Genomic DNA, 17,265 nt, shown 5'->3' with positions numbered 1-17,265 from the left:
CAAGTTCCCAATGATTGCAGTTGTTCTACTTGGTAGTTAACCTTGGTTTTATTTGACTGCTAGAAGTTCAATTTGACTTAGTATGAACATGCAATAGTATGAATGGACTGGTTTCCCTGGAAAGAAAACTGAGTTTGTGTTCTATAGTACAAAAGTTATGAGACACGAATCAGACAAATGTTCACTACAACAGGGATCAAAGGTGAGGTCTGACTGACTTGCCCATAGTAAATGTAAATGATTTGTTATTTTGTCCCATACATATGAATATATATAATTTAGGGGTGGGGATCTCAACGGTTTTCAAGTTCTCAAACAGGTAGGGGTAGGCAGAGGATTTAGGGGGCAGGGGGCCCGCCCCCCCCCCTTTTTGGGAAAAAATTGGTTGCTTATATAGGGAATCACTGAAGCGTGACTGGAGCGGGCCCCTCTTAGGTCAGTCAGTGGGCCCCACTTATGAAAATTTCTGGATCCGCCACTGGGGGTGGGTGACCCTAGGGACTTCCCCTACATTTCATTTTATTTGTTATATTGTCCCATACATGAATATATATGGTTTAGGGGTGGGGACCTCATTGGTTTCCAAGTTCTCAAACAGGAGGGGTAGGGTGACCCAAGGGACTCCCCCTATATTTCATTTAATTAGTTATATTGATTCATATATGAATATATATTGTTTTGGTGTGGGGATCTCGACCGTTTCCAAGTTCTCAAACAGGAGGGTTGGGATGACCACAGGGACTTCCCTATATTTCATTTAATTTGTTATATTGTCCCATACATGAGTATATATGGTTTAGGGGTAAGGATCTTGACCATTTCCAAGTTCTCAAACAGGAGGATGAACAGTGACCTCAGGCCAGGGACTCCCCCTATCTTTCATCTGATTTGTTATATTGTCCCATACATGAATATATATGGTTTAGGGATGGGGATCTCGACCATTTTTAAATTCTAAAACAGGAGGGTTGGGTGACCCCTAGCGACTCTTCCTATATTTCATTTGATTTTTCATATTGTCACAAACATGAATATATATGGTTAAGGGGTGTGGATCTCGACCGTTTCCAAGTTCTCAAACAGGAAGGGGTGGGGTAACTCCAGGGACTCCCCCTATATTTCATTTTTTATTTATCATATTGTCCTATACTTGAATATTGCAGGGGCGGATTCAGACGGGGGAGGGTTGCGGGCTTGCACCCCCCTTAAATTTGCAAAGTATGGGTTGTTCTCAGCTTAATAAAGAATATTCCGATAATTTTCCCTCAATTTTTTTTTTTAGCCTCGCTCTGCTCGGCGAAAATTTAAGTTTGCGCCCCTCCTAACCTAAAATCCTGGATATGTCCCTCATATGGTTTAGGGGTGGGGAGCTCGACCGTTTCCAAGTTATCAAACAGGAGTGGGTAAAGTGGCCCAAAGAATGCCACCTATATATCATATGATTTACTATATATAATATAGTTGCATTATTTGTGAAAATAAAGAATGAAACTTTCAGCTACTTTAATTGACCCTTCAAAATTGAGAAAAAACAAATAACTCCTTGAAATTGCAGTAATATGTTTACACTTTAAAAGCATCTCACATGCATTATCATCATTTATCATTTATAAAGAAAATTTAGACTGTGACCATGAACATGTATATTGTTAGATATACTGTTCCCAGCTGTCACGTTGTATTGGATTTTTAAATTAAAATTTGTCAAAAAGTAATTTTGAGTTTCTGAATAAAATATTTTTCTGCTATTTCTTTCTTGTACATATATCTTTCGGTGTACAATAATAGTGTTTATATTCATTTACCATGCACAGATGTATTTTTTCACCTGCTTGGATTTATTTTGTAAATGATCGCCAAACCCGGAATTACCCTTATCTGCTTCGGGAATCGGATCCGATTTTGTAAAATTTTGTCTTCACGGCCGCAATTGTTATGTGTTTACAATGTTGTTTTTGTCAATCAGATACGATTTTACTCAAATTTATACAATATTTGTCGGCGATTTTCTGTTTAAAGCTAGCGGTTGAACAAAATGAACATCGCCGTCATGAATAATAATGATAAAAATAAGTTTTTAGCTCGTTTAATTGGAGACTTTGGTGAACATGGTGAAAAGGTTTGCAAAGTAATTTCTTATTTTCTTTCAAATGTAAGGTGACTACGTCGGGCGTAGCTAGAAACCAACTATCCTAGTCGAAATTCCGCTTGCAAAAGTGGAAGGTCACGGACCTCGGACCACCGCTAATTGCACACCTGCCTCCAAATTGAAAAGCTACAAAAATTTCTTTTTCTAATTTGAAATTGCCGCCAACAGCATGAACAGTTGAACTTATTATATAATAGACTACTGACGTAGTTGTACTACGTATTGATGACAAACAATATTCCTACGACTTTTGTCATTTGGAAAATCTAAACTACTTGTCTTAAGAGATTTTCGGCGATTAAAAATTTCAAACAATTGTTCTTTGACATCTTAGCTAAAAGCACAAGTCATAATGAACTACACAAGGATTCTTAATAAGCACTACTTCCTATGTGTAACTTTAATACTTTTGGATAAATCGACGATCATTTAAGGTTTTTCTGGTCATTTTTTTTGTAATCCAGAATAAAAAGTATTAAAGTGTTCAATTAGTTATATAACATAGTAGCAGGCTAGATAATAACAATGGCAAGTATTTCAGGATTTATTGGGTAGAACACAAATCTAGGGTGCTCGCATAATGCAGCTTAACTGAATAATAAGCCTTTCAAGACGTCATAATTATTTGGACTAGGGGAGAGGGTCTGTATGCGCACCTAAGTCATTAGTCCAAATAATTATGACGTCTTGAAAGGCTATTATATTTTTTTTCTTCGACGCGAAGTAAGGTGTCAAAGAAAAAAATTATAATAGCCTTTCAAGATGTCATAATTATTTGGACTACTAAGTCATGTCATAATAATCAGCTCGTTGATTGTGGCCATTATCAGGCAGAAGCAGAAGTATTTGTGGACGCCGCCGCCGACGACGACGACAACGACGGAATGCAAGATCGCTATGTCTCTTTTCCGACAAAAGTCGAATGCTCGACAAAAATTAACAAAAATAATCTGAAAATCGGGGCCGAATAGGCAAAGGTAGTTGACATCGATCGTTTCCTATGACATGCTTTCCGTTCATTTGCTAATCGTTTACCTCTTTTTAATGAATATGTTGTCTTTTGTCAGTTTGATTAGTAGATGATGAAACAATTATAACAGGATGATCATCAAGGTCGGTAGTTGAAACTTACAGAGATGAGAAGTTAAATTTCAGAAAGTGGCGGGTTCTTTGTTCGGATTTTTCTGTACTGTATACATAAGCCAAGAGAAAGACCCGAGCACATCCGAATAAAAAGTAAGTAGGTGCGTTTTGATATGTACACGAGGTCGCCTACAGTCACATAAGCTGTAAAGGTATAGACTTTTATGTAAAAAAAATCAAAACAATATACAACCAAGTATTTCAGCGATGATTCTTTTATATTGGATTTTATACTGAATAAAATGAGTTAGTTAGTAAGTAAGTTAACAATTAATGGCAAAATAATCGAAAACATTTAATTGGGAACTGGAGACAAATGCGCCATTTTTCATGTTGTTAAAATCAAATGTCATAATCAGCTATGATACTTCTCTCGGTCGTCTGTAAGCCGTAGCTCCAGTTGTGCATCCGTTAGGCTGTGTAGTGTTTATAAAAACGCAATCATGCCATGTCCGATTAAGACTGTGCTTCAGATACCGGGTAAACAGAGAATGAGCTATGCATACTAACGAATCATTGCAGACTCATTGCAATAACTCTTTGTTGGTTCGATGATACAAAACTTCTACCCTTATCTCAAGTATCAACAGTTTCAGTAGCAACCAAATTGGACTTATTTTGAAAAATCTACCTTTTACGTATACAGTAATTGTTACTTTGTTTTCGTCCTGAAAACTCACAAACATATTTGCTAGTGGAACATGCGGAAGGAGTAACCCGGGCTTTCAACGAATTAATTAACATTTTTGAAATAAAATTTGTAGACACTTTCGTTTCAATTTTTGCGAAATTATCATAATGTAATTTCTAACATTTTGCAAAACTAAGTTAGACCTCATTAAGTCCGTATTCATCAAACGTCTATTAGAACTGTTAGCTAGAGATGGGTTATTCATAAACGGGCCCGGGCCTCTTCAGCTAGTAAAGGGAAAATAATGTCAACATTGAAAGTGAAACCAGAGTAATTATTTGGTTGTCTTATGCGATCTATAAAAACTCATTCTTACACAGTTAAAAACGAGTATTTGGATATTGATTTAACTTATGATATAAAAAATGAAACAGACCGAGACAAATCCAATTGCACGAGTTCGCCATATCTATTTATAAATTTGTCTTCGGAATGTCATATCGATGGTTAATCAGATGGCGTCTAGACTTAAAATACATACGTAATGCTGATATATAGTTTTGAGTTTATACATTATCATTTATTATTTAAGTCTAAAATATAAATAATAAATTCAAAGAAGGTAGTAATAAAATAATAGATGATAATGTACCAAGCAAAATAACTAAATCTAAGTACACCAACCCTTGGGCAAATAGGGATATAGACCATTTATGTAAAAAAAAACAACGTAAAGCTTACAACAAAGCTAAAAAGACTGGTAAACAAGAACATAAAGATAAATATAAAAAGTTAAAAGCTACTGCTCAAAGAGAAGTAAGAAGAGCCCAGAGCACGTACATGCAAGAAATAATTAGCCCCCAGTTAGAAGAAAAACCTAAATCTTTCTGGCAATTTATAAAAAGCAAAAAAACAGAAACATCTGGAGTGTCATCATTAAGAGGAAAGGATGGTTTATTATATAGTGAGCCGAATACACAAGCTAACATCCTAAATGAACAATTTAAAAAGGCTTTTACTACCGAAGATACCTCCTCTATGCCAAATAAAGGTACAAGTCCTCACCCCACAATGCCAGACATATTTATTAGTAATAATGGCTTATTAAAGTTACTTAAAAACTTAAATCCACACAAAGCCACTGGCCCTGATAATCTGCTAGCATATTTTTTACATAATTTTTGACATTCTTTTTCCAAAAATCTATTGATACTGGTAAAATCTCAAATGATTGGAAGCAGGCTAATGTTGTACCAATATTTAAAAAAGGTGATAAGCATAACGCTATTAATTATAGACCAGTTTCATTAACTGCAATATGTTGCAAAATTCTAGAACACATTTTAACAAGCAACATAAGGAAACATCTTATAATTAATAACATATTAAATGATAGTCAACATGGGTTTAGAAGTAAAAGGTCTTGTGAGACCCAACTTATCATCAGCATACAAGATATTGCAAAATCATTGGGATATGGTAACCAAATAGATGTCATACTTTTAGATTTTTCGAAAGCTTTCGATAAAGTCCCCCATCAAAGATTAGCCCAGAAATTAGAATTTTATGGTATTAGAAATCAAAATTTAAATTGGATAAATGACTTTTTAGCTGACAGGCAACAGCAAGTACTATTAAATGGCGTTAAATCTTCAAAATTAGCTGTTGACTCTGGTGTGCCTCAGGGAACAGTTTTAGGCCCAACATTATTTTTACTCTTTATTAATGACCTACCCGAACATGTAACTTGCAATGCAAGACTTTTTGCAGATGACTGTTTATTGTATAGAAATGTAAATAATAGTTCTGATGCACAATTACTTCAAAAAGATTTATCTAGTTAAGTAAAATGGGAAGAGGACTGGCAAATGAATTTTAATCCTGAGAAGTGTTATGTAATTCATATTTCTAAAAAAAGTAAACCTTCCACTTTTGATTATATATTGCACAATCATGTTTTAGAAGCAGTAAAAGACAGTAAATATGTAGGAGTAACTATAAGCCATGATCTTGATTGGGGAACACATATAAACAATATTACCTGTAAGGCAAATAAAACCTTAGGTTTTCTTCGTAGGAACTTGAAAAACTGCACACGTAAGGTTAAAAACCTTACGTACACATCACTTGTCCGTCCAGTTGTCGAATACTCTTCCCCTGTCTGGGATCCGTATAAAAAACAACACATCACTCATGCAGGTTGAGCAGGTACAGCGTAAGGCAGCCAGGTTTGTCTTCAATGATTATAAAGACAGATCACCTGGAGCAGTTTCAAATTTAATTAAATCATTGGAATGGAAAAATTTAGAAATAGGAAGGAAAAAAAGCTAGATAAAATAAATTGGGGTTAGTTGAAGTTCCTAAGGACAATTTAACAATATCTAATAGACGTACTAGGGGGAAACATAAATTTAGCCAAATATCAACAAATAAAGATTTCTATAAATTTTCATTTTATTCTCGCACTATTTCGGACTGGAACTCACTACCTGAAGCAATAGGTATGTCTGACGCCCTGGAATCCTTCAAAAGTGGCATATCCACTCTAACATTTGAAGGATCCACAACAACTTATTAAACTACAAAGCCACTGTACATAATGTATATATGTTATTGTTACCGATTTTTCTTTGTCATATATTTTAAATTAAGTCCATGCGTACATAGCACACAAGTTCCGGGAAGTTTTACACTCCTACCTAGGAGTCTACTCCCGTTTTCGGAAGAAGAAGAAGAAGAAGAAGAGTCCTTTTTCTATTTGGATATACGTTTTAGTATGTCATAAGTCTCATAAGTCTTTCATAAAAAGAGAATTCTAGGCAAATTGATGAATATCAATTTAACAAATAGTGTCCCTTACATGAATTATGGTTTTACTGATTATATATTTATCTTTTAACATTGATGAATATCAATTTAACAGCTAGTGACCCTTAAATGCATTATGGTTTTACTGATTATACATTTAGCTTTTAACATTCAGCGGATGATATGTAAATTGTATACAATAAATAAAGGCAACAGTAGTATATCCTGTTCGCAAGTCATGTAATCCCGCTGCAAATGTTTGCACCTGTCCAAAGTAAGGAAGTTGATGTACAGTAGTTGTCGTTTGTTTATGTAATTTATACGTGTTTCTCGTTTCTCGTTTTATATATAGATTAGACCGTTGGTTTTCCCGTTTAAATGGTTTCACACTAGTAATTTTGGGGCCCTTTATAGCTTGTTTTTCGGTGTAAGCAAAGTCTCCGTGTTGAAGGCCGTATATTGACCTATAATGGTTTACTTTTATAAATTGTTATTTGGATGGAGACTTGTCTCATTGGCACTAACACCACATCTTCCTACATCTATGAATCGAGATTGTGAGAAAACAAATCCGGGCTACAAACTAAAACCTAGGGAACACATCACATATAAGAGGAAAAACAACGAAACAACAGAAACACTGTTCAAAGTGCAACAAAAACAAACGACAATGCAATACTCACAGAAACGAACTATAAGATAACAACTACCATTTTCCTGACTTGGAAAGGGACATTTTAAGAAAAAATGGTGGGTTGAACCTGGGTTTGCGGCTAGCCAAATCTCGCACTTTTATGGCAATTTTAAACTGAAATACTTGTAGCTCAATTTATTTTGAATTAATCATATATACTACCATAAAAAATTAAAGCATAACACATGATAATTTTAATGCATCCAAAGTGCTTTTCTGGATTTACGCTAGTCATCATGAACGATTCCAGCCAGATCTTTGAAAGCAAGGATGTACATCGAAAGACCTGTATAACCAAAGGGACATAAAAAAAAACTTTATCCAAAAATGCTACTGTAAATGAAGATGTTTGAAATTTATTTTCAGAAAAAATACTGAATTTTGACTCAATAAATGTTTGATGTTTCCTTGGTTCCGTTGTTTTTCTATTATAATTGATGTGTTCCCTCGGTTTTGGTTTGTGAACCGGAACGATTTTTGCTTGATCGATTGGTGACTATTGAACAGCGGTATATACATAAAGGCAACTTAATTTAGTATACCGGTGTTCAAAAGTCGTAAATTGATTGAGATGGAAATAAATCACATATAAGAGAAGAAGTATAAGTTGAATTTAAAGGAACAACAGGAACACCGAAGTGCAACACAGAAAACTGCGAACACACATAGAAACGAACTTTTTGATAACATCTGCTATATTCCTGACTTGGTACAGAACAATTACCACTGTTGCCCTTATTTATCATTCGTCGGCTATCGTTTCAGGTTAAACCATACAAAAGACATTTTTAAATGAGCAGTATTTGATATCTCACGAAAAGCCAATGAAATGAAAATACCCGTTAGGTAATATTTCTTTTCTGCAGAAAGATGTGCGTCCTGCTCTTTTTTTTTTATAAGATGTGATTACTTCTGATGATACTACAGTGTTTTTTTTTTTCTGTGTAAACTAAATACAATGTCTTTCTTATTAATCTCCGGACATGAGGTCGGAAGGTTAACAGAATGAAGGAGGTATATACAATTGCGAGGTAACGCTACCTATACAACCAGGTTTTAATCCACCATTTCCTACATGTATAAGAAAATGCCTGTACCAAGTCAGAATTATGACAGTTGTTATCCATTCGTTTGACGTGTTTGAGCATAATTTGATTTCGCCATTTAATTAGGGACTTAATTTCCTCTTTAAATTTTCCTCAGAGTTAATTATTTTTGTGATTTCCCTTTTTAGAATAGAACCTCCATAATAAAACCGATGCGGAAAATATCACTGACGCATGGTCTATAATATTTTCACTTGTCAGAATGAGTACAACCAATTTGTTCGTATATTCTCCAAACACACATTTTTCACCAAAATTAAAAAATGTAAGAGTGAGAAAATATTACAAAAAAAAATTCATTGAACTCTTATTTGTTGAAACAATATGTATATTATATTTATTCTCCCATGATTAATGAAAAATGCATATTAAGCATATTATTGTTATTGCAGTGGTCTTTTCAAACTAAAGTTGAAAGCATTTAAAATTAGAAAGAACAGTAAGAAAAAAACATATTAGATAACTAAATACAATTATAAAAAAAAAACTAACATGTACATATTTCCATATCATTTTATTTATCTGTAAACTTCAAAACGGGAGTATTTACAGCTACAACAAAAATACTAAAAAATAAAAATAAAATGTATAAATCGTATACTAGTACACAATAGTATCCAAAGCATTATGCTTTAAACAATTCATATCATGGAATGTATTCAGGCTTTTCCCACTTTAGCTGTTTCAATCGTTTTGGTTCCTTGATTTGAACATTGCATTCTGGTACAGGTTTAAACACTTCTTTCACTGGTTCCTTTTCTTTAGTTGATCCGTTACATAGCCGACATACTACACAAAACAGGACAATTACACTTGTTACAGAAAGTAGTCCGATTAAAATTCCTATTGAGGCACTTGATACAAATATAGTTCCCTCAAATTTCTGCAACGCAATATTATCAATCATATTATAAAATTACCAAATCAATGAACTTGTGATTGTTGTATAAAATAAATGGTTACGAATGCAGGTTCGATTTAAAGGATACGTATGTGAAAAAAAAATTGAGTTTTGTACGAGAAATCCAACGACACATGTACTATGTTGTTGTAATGAACTGAATGTGAGCGTAACTGAATTACAAATAATCCACATGTAACAAAATTTTGTTATATTTTTCGAAAAAAAATTAGAGCTTTAATGCTCTAAAACTCCGTAATCGACTAAGCCTTATTGCGCCAACTTATATGAATTATTATAGGCACTGTGGCAATGCCATTGCTTGGTGAATTTTTCGTCACAGGTGATATCTATCACCAACTATGTAGTCAGGTTTTTTTTTATGCTGACATGAAATATAATTGATATATGAAAATTAGAAAAAAAGAGGCGAAAGATACCTAAGGGATAATCAAACAAGTATTTGTTTGTGTCGATGATATATAAGGTGGTTAATTTTCTTGTTTGAATTGTTTTGCATTTTATTTTCATTTTGGTGCCTTGTATGATTACGATACACGCTACGGGGCGCCGAATGGGACTTGCACTTTTTGTAATCAAAATCAATTTTGTGTATACAAAATTTAATTCTGTCATGACAAAATCATTTTTGTGTTACAAAACTATGTGATACAGACTTGTTTTATGAGAACTTCAGTTTTGTAATGACAAAATTCTTTTTTGTAGACAAAATTCATTTTTGTCATGACAAAAGTCAATTTTGTCAAAAAGGTATGCCAATATTAACTTATTTGAATGCAAAATTGACTTTTGTTACCTGATATGGAAACTAACACAATTTGAAACATCAATTGTGTGACGATAAAATTCAATTTTGTGACGAATTCAATTTTGTATTTTGTCTCATAAAAGTCAATTTTGTGTCACAAAGGTCGATTTTGTATGCAAATTAGTTCCCAGAATCCAAACTAAACTAATATGCATAAAAAATTGACTTTTGTCGCCCAATTTTCAAATTAGGTAATTAACAAGTCAAGTCTGTGATACAAAAATGAATTGAAAGATCATACAAAATCAAAATTTGTAGTATACTACAAATTTTGATAAACTGAACTCATTTTTGTTGAACAAAACTCACTTTTGTCCGTACAAAATTGAATTTCGAGTACAAAACCGCAAGTGTCCCGTTCGGCGCCCCGTACACGCTGCATGTGTCTTTTTGCCTGTTTTTCAATGGTTGGTTTTTGTTGTTGTTTACCAATTTATTTTGTATTATTTTGTACATACACTAATTTTAGTGTTTGAATGGTTTACATTTGTCATATCGGTGCCTTGTATTGCTTGCTGTACGATATTTGAGTTATGGTCAGTGTTGAAGGCCATATGATAACCCATAGATGTCATTTTGGTCTCTGGTGGAGAGTTATCTCATGGACAATCATACCTGCACCACATTTTACAAATTAACATCTCTTTTTTTAAACAAAATTTTTATTCATCGTATAAATATTCTTTAAAGTATTTCTAAATGTTAACTTACTCTTTCAGGTGCCGACGTCGAAATTGAAGCTGCAATAAATCGTATATTTGTAATATCACGTTTTATTTAAAATTATGTTTTTAAACTATTTTTTTCTCTGTGTGTGCGTATGCTCATTGTTAATCAATAACTATTGTTGTTATTGATATATTGTTGTTATTATCATTATTATTAATATGATAATGTTATACCATTTTTATGCTAGAAGAGATTTCCTCCCCGAGGGTATGACCAACCCTAGAGCCAATACTTTTGTGTTGACATGAATTATAATGGATAACGTCATAATCATTGAAACACATATCTATAGAAATTTATTTTTTTTCAAAATACTAAAGATTTCTACCACAGGAATTGATTACTTTTTCTGTATTTGGCAAAACCTTTCGAAACTCGAACTTTCATTGAGCATTTTTAAAACTTGTTTGCCTCGAGCGTCATTGATTGGTATTTTTAAGACAAAAATGTGTTTTCCGAACACAATTTTAAGCCTGATTTCTATGCAGAGTTTATTTACACCCATTGGTTTGAAACCTTTGATGATGGAGATCCTCTCCGAAGGTATCATATGCCCAGCAGTCAACACTTCTGTGTTGACAATTATGAATGATCTTTGATATGGTTAAAATTATAAATGAACTGTTTATTTAAATTTGAATATTTTAAAACACTGAAGATTTCTCCCTCATGATCTTTCAGAATTTTGAATCGTCAATGCTCTTCAACTTTTAACTTTTTTTTAGCCGTTTTAACTTTTTTTAGTAGTTCATCACGAGTATCTATGATAAGTTTATTGTACATAATAGGTTTTATTGAAATTTAGTTTAACATACCTGCACGCGTAGCATAAATCACAAGGAAAACTATAACACAGTGTATCCTAGACATCTTTTATAAAATATCAACATAGAATAAGGAAAATGCATGCTATTCAAGTCGAAAGTAATACCGTTTAAAGAACTTTGGTATTATTGAACATTTTAATTGTAATCAATTATATAGAAATTGAGTTCAATTGACTATAGACTTTACCAAAGTATTTTTGTATTTGTTAATTGATTAATTATTGTTGGCAAACACAAACTTGCGCTAAAGAACAAATACGTAAGTGCACATTATCGAACAAATACTTTTGTTTAAATTGTGTTTAAACATTGTACAATAAAAGACCGATCAAAAAAATAGTATATTTCAGCGACCGATCATTTGAATTTTTAAGACGATTACCCTTTTCAAATAAAACAAAATGAAAGTTCTTGAAACAACCAATATAGTTTATAAAGAAAAGATTAAGAAATGAGTTCTGGGATTAAATAAATTATTATAATATTTGCAGATGCCAAGCCAGTTAGAGTTCGATTGTTTTACATTACGATCTTAAATAGAAACTGGACATCATTATTGATAATATTGATAATCGGTAGTTCTTGTTCCATATAATGGCGATATACTAATCCATGAATGTTCAGATACTTATAGTTAATTATGTAGACAATATTCGGGTCAGTTTGAAAAAAGCTACAAAGCGACGAACAGTCAACACAACACTACACAAAAAACTAAACAACGAGCAGCACAAACCCCAGATAGCAATCCCGGAAAGGTACACATTTATCCAAATAACCACACCAGTTCGTTTCAGAACGTCGTCATTGTCCCTCTTATCGAAACGGTAGGAATACCCTATCAAATACGGTAAAAATTAAGCAGTTCCTGTTTCACTAATGACACCCATCGTTAGGCCCTTGCAGGTAAAACTGTTGAGATAAACAAAGGCAACAATAGTTTACCGCTGTTAAATAGTCATAATTCGATTAAGCAAAAGCAAATCCAACAAATTGAAACCCAGAGAAACACAACAATGATAAAGAAGAAAGCAACGAAACAAGTCAAATTTTAAAATGTAAAAACCAAGTTAAGGTAGACATTACTTCAAGAGGCATATATCAATGGTCATTTGTGGCTCAGTTATTCGATAACGGTTAACCAAATTATGATGATGTCCATGAAAAGTTCTAGTTCGATGACTTCAGCTTTACTATTTTAGATCCATTGGTTTAATGTCCTCTGGGTTACCAGTATTAGGATAGGGGAAATACAAATCAGTAAGTAAGTGAAATGTACAATGTAAACCATATGCTGATGGTTAAGGTATATCCAGGATATTGGGTAGCTTCTTCTTCTTTTTCTTCCTGTGCCGGAGTGCGGAATATCCCGAATTTACCCATTTGTTTGGTAAATGTTTTACTTTCTAATATTTCAGTACTGTTTATCATAAAACAAAAACTTTCCAATAACTAATTCTATAAATTCAGTACTGTTTTCATACTGATTTTATGGAAAACAAGTGCAGATAACCACATTCATTCTCATCTTTAAAGTAAAATAAAACCCGTACGATCTCGATTTCAGTATGTATGACTTTGTTGTGGGAATAACCTTCACCAGAAAGTCTAGATAGTTTAAAAAAAAACATTTCTATTCTCATATTGAAGGGAGCAAAAAGATAAATATCGTTACGCTTTTAAGAATTAACAGAGGGATGAATATTATGTATTTATAAGGAAATTAGGTTGTCTTTCTTCATACAGTTAATCGGAGATAGAGTTTGGATTTCATTACAATGTATAGATAAAGTATAAAAAGCCCGTAACTGAGATATGCTTAAAGAATTAACTTATTTGTAATAACTGAAACACAAGGGATTAACTAGAGTTTTGAAATTTTGTCACCTGGACTTCTCCCATCCTTCATAAAAACCCATGTTAAACAAGCCTCCATTTGGCTGTGCAGGATGTATAAATACGGTGGTCAGATTGACGCCAATGTCTCGTGTAGGCTCTGCAACGCTAAAAAACTATTGATATCTAACATATCCACTAGCTGCAATCTGGAATCTGGAATCCACTCTATTCATCATGGTCGACTCACGTTGCTGGTCCAAAGATGAAACGAACATGACGAAAGATAACAAAAAAAGTCAAAAATAAACCTACAACGCCATGGTCAAAAAAAGACAAACAGTCAAACAAAAGTACAAAACCATAAGAAAACTTAGACTGAGCAACAAGAACCTCACCAAAACAATTGTTCAATTAATTTGTGTGTGTGTGTGTGTGTGTGTGTGTGTGTGTGTGTGTTGCACTGAAAATGCGTGAAATAATAACCATTGTACTTTAAGAGTTCAAATAGTCAATTTGAATTGGTGATTTCTCAAATAAAATAAAAGCTATTCAGGTCACAAGAAAGGATTAGACCGTCTTGTAGGGTTTTGATTTTCACAATTCACTGATACGAATGAGCAATAACATCTTATAAGTTAAAATGATACTAAAGTAAAACTCTCCTCAAAATATATTCCGGTTTTACTAAACAATAGTTTCATTTACAAAAATTAGTTTGACAAAAGTGATCGATGTACTTCATTGACTGTAATGTGTTATGGAATTTGCTCCTCTGTAAACCATTTTAATCATAACATTTGTTTTATTGATTTTGTAACTATTTCATATTTGCTATAAAACTGAAAGGACAATATTCCGTCAATTCGATTTTTCTCATAAACATTCGCATTTATTTGTAATTGACACATTTGAACAACATTGTAATTAAATATTTATAAAATGCATGACCAACTAAGTAAAATATTCCCAAAGCAAATAAATTGTATTTATTGAAAATATATATGGATTTATTTTTTTTCTCGTGAGTTTACTTAGACTTATTAATCATTAATTTTTAATTGTAAATACTATTTTTATCCATGTTTCCAGTAATAGCTGCGATCATACCTCATGATATGCCTGTTTACACATAGAATATACATCTTTTTTTTTTTAAATGTGAGACAATTCATTGTTTGCAGATTACCGTATGGACAGATTCCAATAGCTTCAGGAAAGCATACTCGAGAGAAATTACCTATTTATTTGGCGATTAAAGTCCAATTTGCAAAAGATTACTTTCATGACTGTCATTAAATATTTGTTGAAGGGTTTTATAAATACATTAAGATTATGGCACTCTTCTGAAATGATGCATCACATATAAAGAACCAATCAACCAATTTTAGCAACAGGTGTTATAATACATGTATAATACACCTTGATCTATATTGGTTTACTTTTATAAATTGTGACCTGGATGGAAAGTTGTCTCATACCACATCTTCCTATATCTGAATACAAATGCCCATCTTAGTATTGTCTGTTTAGGTATAAATGGTATACTTTTGTCAACAACTGGGAATGAATCGGTTAATGCAAATAAAGTGAAAACTTGTCTACTTTTTATGATGTTAAAATTACATAACACTGGATTGACTATTGCAACATCAAGATTGAAAGGCAGCTTACCTTGCATCATGTCGGAAGAGTGTCATAATCTTAGTGTATTTATGAAACCTTTAAACAAATATTTATGAAAGTAGTCTATCGAAATTGGACTTTAATCGCAAAAAAAGTAAGTAATTTTCTCGAGTATACTTTCCTGAAGCTATTGAAATATGTCCATACGTTATTCTGCAAACAATAACTTGTTTCACGGTATTTAGAAATTCTTTAAGTACTAAAACTTGTGTTGAATCAGGGGCAGATCCAGGATTTTGAAAAAGGGGGGCGAAGTTTTTAACTTTTTTTTTTTAACCTTTTTGGGGCTAAAACATGAAATATAAAGTGTAGTATGCACTTTTTAAACGGTTCCTGGCGTGGGGCATGTATGTTTTGAAGTTGCTGTAAAGTGTAAGGGTTGGATATTTTCGATGCTGTATTCTCCCTATTAATTGTCTTTCATAAAATGATACTATCAGTATGGATCCAAAGTATGTTCTAATAAATTTGATGTGCATTGGACTTATCAGTTAAAAATAGACATGGAAAATTCTCGCCGGTTAGTTGTAAGTTATAAGTTTATCATAACCTGTTGTAAACAAGATATACGCCGGGCTTTTTGATTAGATTTAAAATACGACAGTCACGAGTTAAAAAAGACAAACAAGCAATTTTTATCCAAATGTTTGGTGGATATATTTCACCCAACAAAATTAAGAGAAGTGAGGGGTTTCAAATCAACCAAAGGCTAATAATGATTCTGAAATGACAACGAATTTATGATTGACGGCCGACACATGGAGACATAATGGCCACACCAAGCAGGCAGGTTGCAGTCTAGTCTTGAATAAAGTATTCAATATATCAGTTCGGCGAAACAGACATTCCGGTCAGACATGCAAACTCCTGCCAGAAAATATGCCCGTTTTTATTCATCATGTTCATTGAATGCTTAATAATTCTGTTGGAAATTTTCGTTTTTAATAGCAAAAAAGTGGACAAGATTATTGTTTTTAATCCAGACACGACCAGAATTTTTGTTTAAGGCAAAAATCAGAGTAATTTTTTTTCAAATATCTAAGACTGTCTCCTCAAATCAAATTGTTCGTACATTAGACTTTAAATATATAGAGAGCTTATACTGACTGGGGATCATTATTCAGCTATGTTATTTTAAGAATAGGCTGGGGCGTTTGGGGTTAAGCATGTTTTCGTAGATGTTTAATATTGCTGTGGAACTTTTTTGTCATGAGAGTGTAATAGTCAATATATATAGAGTATTACTTTCTGTTTGGTGGAATACTGAAATAGAAGTCAATACGTTCTTGCTCAATCCTTTGTCGCTTTGAAGGTGTCATGATTGTCATTCTCAGCTGACGCAATGTGATACTGTAATTTGAATATTAAAATGACTGAGCGACGTTTTTTCTATGCACTGGTCAACTCCACCATAGCGAATCACAGACACAGGACTTTGATTATCAGCAGATTCCAGCGAAAAATATCTTTATAAGTAGAGAATTGTCGCAAAAAAATTAAGTAAAGAGTATACCGGCTAAATGTAAATCAAGAAGGAAGATTTCGCTCCTTAAACTTTTATTTCAGCAGTCCGGTAAGACCGAACAACAAACTCCAAACTAAATGTAAAGTAGCATACAAACAATAACAATATATATATAAGCACAATCAATTAAAGGATTAAGCAGATTAACAGATGACAAATTAGAAATTACAATAGATTAAAAGAGTAATTAGTGTCCGACACGTATTTGTAAATTATAGTCCAAACTGTCACAGAGAACAAATAACGAAATAAATAGAGTAAATGCATTTAAGACCTTTGTTCAAGATTATGACACATAATCCGTGTAAAACACTTATGCCTAAATTTACGACATAGTCTAGAATAATAAAATAAATGCAAAACCTAAATATACATTAAATCAATTGAATAACTACAATGTT

General features: G+C 32.9%; 1 protein-coding gene and 1 long non-coding RNA gene across 7 annotated transcripts in view; both read right to left on the bottom strand.

The window, feature by feature from the left end:
• The window catches only part of LOC143065155 (uncharacterized), a 33,262-nt gene extending 29,904 nt beyond the window's left edge, over positions 1 to 3,358 (bottom strand). For 5 of the 6 annotated variants that reach the window (XM_076238546.1, XM_076238552.1, XM_076238550.1 and 2 more), the window contains exon 1: positions 3,282 to 3,358. The gene's annotated coding sequence lies outside the window, so the exon portion shown is untranslated. Of the gene's footprint in view, positions 1 to 3,184 lie in introns of all 6 variants that reach the window. The other variant, XM_076238547.1, reaches the window with a different exon arrangement.
• Positions 3,359 to 9,042: 5,684 nt separating this feature from the next.
• Positions 9,043 to 12,016, bottom strand: LOC143062477 (uncharacterized). Its single transcript, XR_012974773.1, has 3 exons — positions 11,806 to 12,016; positions 10,973 to 11,001; positions 9,043 to 9,414 (listed from the first exon to the last, which is right to left on the bottom strand). It is a non-coding gene; the product is annotated as an uncharacterized LOC143062477 (long non-coding RNA).
• Between the last annotated feature and the right edge of the window lie 5,249 nt (positions 12,017 to 17,265).

This window comes from Mytilus galloprovincialis, chromosome 2 (assembly GCF_965363235.1).
Source record: "Mytilus galloprovincialis chromosome 2, xbMytGall1.hap1.1, whole genome shotgun sequence".
NCBI classification, from domain to species: Eukaryota; Metazoa; Mollusca; class Bivalvia; order Mytilida; family Mytilidae; genus Mytilus; species Mytilus galloprovincialis.
Note: the sequence above shows the minus strand (reverse complement) of the source record. Positions and strands in the feature narration are given on the sequence as shown.